Genomic DNA, 6689 nt, shown 5'->3' on the forward strand with positions numbered 1-6689 from the left:
AAAAGGCTACACCTGTCTGACTAGTGGCTACGGTCAGTATCCGTAGCTATTTTGTACATTGAAAAATTAAATCACCTGTTCATTCAAATACCACCTGTTCATTCAAATACCACCTGTTCATTCAATTACCACCTGTTCATTCAAATACCACCTGTACAATCATTCATTCATTCAATTACAATTACAATCCTTCATTCAATTAATTACAATTACAATCAATTACAGTTACAAATACAATAATGCTGAAAATACAAATCTTTGGCTTCATTAGAGAAATGTGCTCGACTTCACCAAATTTCAGCAGCTTCGTATATTCCATCATCCTACAAACAGTCATGTCATTCATAAATTAGAATGCCCATTAGAGAAAAGAAAGACAGTGAAAGAAGTGCATCACGTATAACCACTATTTTTTCTTAATGAATTAAAAAAAAACTCAAAGAGGAATGAAATTGACATAAAAGAAATGGTCTCACCATATGATTATAGGTTTAGGTTTGGTTTAGGTTTAGGTTATAGGTTTAGGTTAAGGTTAGGCTATAGGTTATAATTAAGTTTAGGTTATAGGTTAAGGTTTAGGTTATAGGTTTTGGTTTAGGTTTAGGTTAAGGTTTAGGTTATAGGTTATAGCTTTTGGGAACTTGATTACAGGTTAAGGTTTAGGTTTAGGAAATCGGGTTCGGGTTCGGGATCGGGTTTAGGTTTGGGCTTTCAAGTTTAGGTTTAGGTTAGGGAGTTGAGATTAGGATTAGGTGTAGGTTTGGGTTTAAGAATTTGAGAATACATTTAGGTTTTAAGTTTAGGTTTAAGTTAAAGGATTTAGGAAATGTTATAAGTTTAGGTTAGGTTTATGTTTAGGTTTAGGTTTAGGTTATAGGTTATAGCTTTAGGGAATTAAGAATGGGTTATGGTTTAGGGAAAGGTTAGGTTTAGGTAATAGGTTTTGGGATTTGGGAATAGTTTTAGGTTATAAGTATAGGTTTAGGTTAGGTTATAGGTTAAGGTTTAGGGATTTGAGTTTAGGTTATAGGTTTAGGTTTAGGTTTAGGTCTAGGTTGAGGTTTACGGAATTGAGTTTAGGTTATAGGTTTAGGTAATAGGTTTTGGGATTTGGGAATAGTTTTAGGTTATAAGTATAGGTTTATGTAAGGTCATAGGTTAAGGTTTAGGGATTTCAGTTTAGGTAATAGGATTAGGTTTAGGTTTAGGTTTAGGGATTTGAGTTTATGTTATAGGTTTAGGTTTAGGTTTTATGTTTAGGTTTAGGTTTATGTTTGGGTTTTGGGATTTGAGAATGGGTTCGGGTTTAGGTTATAGGTTTTGGAATTTGAGAATGGGTTCGGGTTTAGGTTATAAGTTTTGGTTTTGGTTTAGGTTTAGGTTATAGGTTTTTGGATTTGAGAATGGATTATGGTTTAGGTTTAGGAAATCGAGTTCAGGTTCGGGATTGGGTTTAAGTTTGGGTTTTCAAGTTTAGGTTTAGGTTTAGGTTAGGGAGTTGAGATTAGGATTAGGCGTAGGTTTAGGTTTAGGGAATTGAGTTTAGGTTATAGGTTTAGGGAGAGGTTAGGTTTAGGTAATAGGTTTTGGGATTTGGGAATAGTTTTAGGTTATAAGTATAGGTTTAGGTTAGGTTATAGGTTAAGGTTTAGGGATTTGAGTTTAGGTTATAGGATTAGGTTACGGTTTCGGTTTAGGTTATAGGTTTTGGGATTTGAGAATGGGTTCGGGTTTAGGTTATACATTTTGGTTTTGGTTTTGGTTTTGGTTTTGGTTATAGGTTTGGGCTTAGGTTATAGGTTTTTGAATTTGAGAATGGGTTCGAGTTTAGGTTATAGGTTATGGTTTTGGTTTAGGTTATAGGTTTTGATTTAGGTTATAGGTTATAGGTTTATGTTAAGGTTTAGGTTTAGGTTAAAGGTTTTGGGATTTGAGAATGAGTTCACGTCTAGGTTATAGGTTTTGGTTTTGGTTTTGGTTTAGGTTAAGGTTTAGGTTTAGGTAATAGGTTTTGGGATTTGGGAATAGTTTTAGGTTACAAGTATAGGTTTAGGTTAGGTTATAGGTTAAGGTTTTGGGATTTGAGTTTAGGCTATAGGTTTAGGTTTAGGTCTAGGTCTAGGTTAAGGTTTAGGGATTTGAGCTTAGGCTATAGGTTTAGGTTTAGGTCTAGGTTAAGGTTAGGTTATAGGTTTAGGTTTAGGTTTAGGTTTAGGTGTCGGTTTGGGTTTTGGGGATTTGAGAATGGGTTCGGGTTTAGGTTATAAGTTTTGGTTTTGGTTTAGGTTATAGGTCTTGGGATTTGGGAATGGGTTCAGGTTTAGGTTATAGGTTTTGGATTTGAGAATGGGTTTAGGTAATAGGTGTGCCATCTACGTTTAAGAAAGAAGTTCTTCTGCTACAAGCTTTTACTACATCTTTTACATTTGAAGATAACTATACTTTCTGAAATTCTTTTTATGTTTTTCTGAGATACCGTGTGAAAATCTCAGTAGAATTTTTATTATGATAGCCCGGGAAAATCATAAGGAACTTTATTAAGTTGTTAAGGTGACCCTGTGAAAATCTTTTTATAGTGAAAGCTAAAATTATGATGGTAGTAATTTTGGGGTTGGAGTAGGTGTGGTTGTTTTTAGCACCGAACCACTATAACTCCTTGTACTACATGGTGAATGCTTTATTTTTATTTTTATTTTTATGATTAGATGTTATTTATTATTTCATTCTTGTGGTGAATGTTGTAATCCTTTTTATATACTCTTGCCAGTTTGAAATATTAATTTTAAAGACATTCATGAAATAAAGTTGTCCTACCTAAAATTTTAGGTAAAGGTTGTCATACGAATTATTTAGAATCAAGGTTTCAATACTCAAGTGATTGAGATTTTTGTAATATTTATATATTTCGCATTTATTTTATAGTTGAATTGAGATTATTTTGGTTGAATTATTAGTTTGGTGAAGGAATTGATCTGTAAAAGTCCTTGATCTATTGTTAACTCAAAGTACAATAGATGCTTTGGATTCCTTGCTATCAACTACTTAGATATTCATGAGAAATTGATCAATTACAATTGATATATCTTGTCTGGAAATTTTCTATTGGTTTAACAGAATTTTCTTTCAATTAGAATGAATCCTTATTCGATTCTAATTGAGTGATCAAGTTGAATTGGCGAATTACATTAAGAGTTGATTAATTTGGAATCCCTGGATCCTTACTTGATTGTTCTTTTTTTTTTTTTAATAAAAATTCTTACGTTATTCCAATTTTCCTAATCGGAAAACCCTCAGATTTATATTCACTTTCTAGTTTAGTTACAGGAGTGTTCTTCTCAACCCCTGTGGATTGACTTCAGATTCATTGAGTTTATACCACTTCATAGCCCTATACTTGGGGTTGTCATAACAAGTTTTTGGTGCCATTACTGGGGACTATATTGAGAACACTTTACAATAATTACTTGGGGTTTCTGTAAGAACTATTTGAGTCGTGTCTTCTCTTCTGGTAACATTGTTCCCTTATTCTCTTCTATTGATTTTTAGATTATTGACTTACTATATGATTTTGTTTCTAAGGTTAGGTTTTAAAATTAGGGTTTTTGTGTATGTTCATGTCCAAATGGACACGTGATCACACACTTCGACTTCTAAGTGAAGAAGGATTAGTTAAAGGATTGTTTATTTACTGTATTGCTAGAAAATATCTGAGTACTTGTTACTCAAACAGAACCATGATTGTGAATGCACCCAATCAAGTTGATAATGAGCCAAATTATGGTGAGAATGAAGTGCACAATGTGGCTTCAGTTAGGACATTGCGTGATTACCTGCAACCTATAAGAGCAACCACACTATCTTGTATGGTTTTTCCTTTAAATGAAGGCAATATAGATTTCAAACTGGGTGCTATTCAATCACTTTCTAAATTCCATGAACTTGATTATGAAACTCCATACTTACATCTGAAAGAATTCAACGAGATTGTCACAACTATGCATTACAACAATGTCTCTAAAGACGTAATTAGACTGAAATTGTTTCCTTTCTCTTTGAAAGAGAGAAACAAATCATAGCTACACTCCTTAAGGCTAAGATCTATCGGGACATGGGCCGAATGACTTAAAAATTTCTGAAAAAGTTATTCCCAGTTCATAAAACTAATACACTGAAACGGAACATCATGAACTTTTTCCAAAAGGAGGATGAAACATTCTTCCAGTGTTGGGAAAGATTTAAAGAGCTTTTACTTATAAATATCAATGCTACAAAATGTGTCAAATCATTAGTTTTTTCTATAATGGACTGAGTTCTAATATGTGTCAGTTCGTAGAGATGATGTGCAACGGTGAGTTCATGGGCAAGGATCCCGATGAGGCTTGAGATTACTTCGATCAACTAGCTAAGAATGCCCAGTCATGGGATGCATCTAACAAAACTAGTAATGTCAAGCTTGTGCCTAAGGAGAAAGGAGGAATTCATGTCCTTAAGGAGGAGGATGATGTAAATGCAAAGATAGTGGGTCTCACACGAAAGGTCGAGGCCATGGAATTGAGGAAAGTAGATGTGGCTAAACCCAATAAGGTTGTTGAGAGTGCATGTGGAATTTGTGAGAGCAATGAACACCTAACTAAGGATTCTCCTACAATTCCTGCGTTTCAAGAGGTGTTGCAAGCTCAAGTGAATGTGGGTAATAATCCCCAAGGGCTTTCTAGTAGTACACCTTACGTGCCTCCACTGAAGAAGACCCTTGAGGATACATTACAAGCATTCATGCATGGCCAAATGCAGATCAGTCTACCCTGAAAATCTTGCAAGAGCTTAAAATGTCTATTGACAAAATTGAATCCCACCTCAATGTTAGGGAGAAATGGACTTTCCCTGCCCAATCGTAACCGAACCCTAAAGGCCAATATGAGGTGGCTGATTCAAATTCTTCCAACCCATATGTAGTGTGTGTTAAGTCCATCACCACTCTTAGAAGTGAAAAATTTATCGATAAAACAATTTCTAAGAAGGTTGAGAAACCCGAGGAATCTAAAAATTCTAAGGTTGATGATGAACCTAGTAATGCTCAATATGAAAATGAGCTCGAACTCGGTCATAAAGTTGTAGCCTTGTTTCCCCAGCGATTGCTCTCATCCAAACCTCTGGTTAATAATCAAGACATCTTAAAGGTTTTCAAATAAATGAAGATCAACATTCCTTTCATGAATGCCATAAAAAAAATTCTCTCATATGCCAAAATTTGAAGGATTTTTGTATGGTGAAGTGAAAGCTAAACGTACGAAAGAAGAGATTTTTGACATAACATGTTAGTGTTATCATCAAATAAAACACTCCCCAAAAAATACAAAGATCCGGGCATCCCTATCATCTCTTACATAATAGGAAACTTATGGATTGAACAAGCATCTTTAGACTTAGGGGAAAGTGTTGACGTCATAGCTACTTGATATGCAAGCAACTAGGACTTGATGAATTAAAACCCACCAAGATAGCCTTATAAATTGTTGATTGCCCTGTGATAATACCGAGAGGAGTAGTGGAGGATGTGTTGGTCCAAATTAATAAGTTTTGCTTTATGGTAGAGCTTATTCTTTTTAATACAAAACCGGTTATTGTAAGTGCACTTGTTTGTCAATCACGTGTGTCAGTAAGTCGGTTGAGCCCTTGGAAGTTGAAGACCAAAAACACATGAAGACTTAAAGCATTAAGGAGTGAAGAAAAAGGTAAATTGAGATACCTTGGTGACCCTAACCTTAGACACATTCAGGTCCAAAATAGCCTTAGCCTTTAGTTGATCCATTCCCAAATAGGTAAACCTTTGCTTGATCATCACATAACCTTAAGATCTTAAATTGATCATAATTTGATAGGCTTTAGAGGTGTTAGTTGTTGTAAACTCATAGCCCAATACAATAGTTTTTGAGTGGATCTCGATCATATCGACAGGCCGTTGATAGGATTCGATATCATCGAAGATCTCCTTGATAAAATTGAAGAAACATTTCAACAACCAAACTGCATATTATTGAATTTTCTCGATCAGATCGAAGGCCAGTTCGATCATATCAAAGGCCCACTCGATCCTATTGACAAAGCCATTGAACTAGTCATTTTATAACTATTGCAAATTTTTTTTCTTCTATAAATGGGTATTCAATCATTGGGAAAATTGATGAATTTTTAGTGTTTGAGAGACTCTAATGTATCCCAAGATCTACCATACCTCCTAAGATCTATCCCAAAGAGATTTAATTATCTTCTTAATGATCCTTTACTCTAATGAGCATTCCAAAGCTCTATTACAAGAAGAACGTGATCTCAAGCCTTCTCTAGAATGTAGATGTAAGACCCCTAACCTCATGAGATCGATCATACACTTCAACTTTGGCACCAACATATTCTCAATGGACCAGATCGATGAGTTTTGATCATGACCCTCTTTTTATCACACCCTAGACCAGGTAGTCCTGTACAACCGCTATACCCACCGAATCTGGTGCGTGACAAGCCGAACTCAGGATTGATACTCAATGCTCATACACTAAGTCCCAAGCTCGGTGTCTGACAAAGTGATATAAAGGACATATCTCATCATCCATTCTCCACAAAAGAGAAACATCATAGTAAAGATAAGTAATATATGTACATAAGTTAACTGGGTACTACAAAAGTCCAAAAGT

Source organism: Magnolia sinica, unplaced genomic scaffold, assembly GCF_029962835.1.
Source record: "Magnolia sinica isolate HGM2019 unplaced genomic scaffold, MsV1 ctg366, whole genome shotgun sequence".
Classification (NCBI taxonomy): domain Eukaryota; kingdom Viridiplantae; phylum Streptophyta; class Magnoliopsida; order Magnoliales; family Magnoliaceae; genus Magnolia; species Magnolia sinica.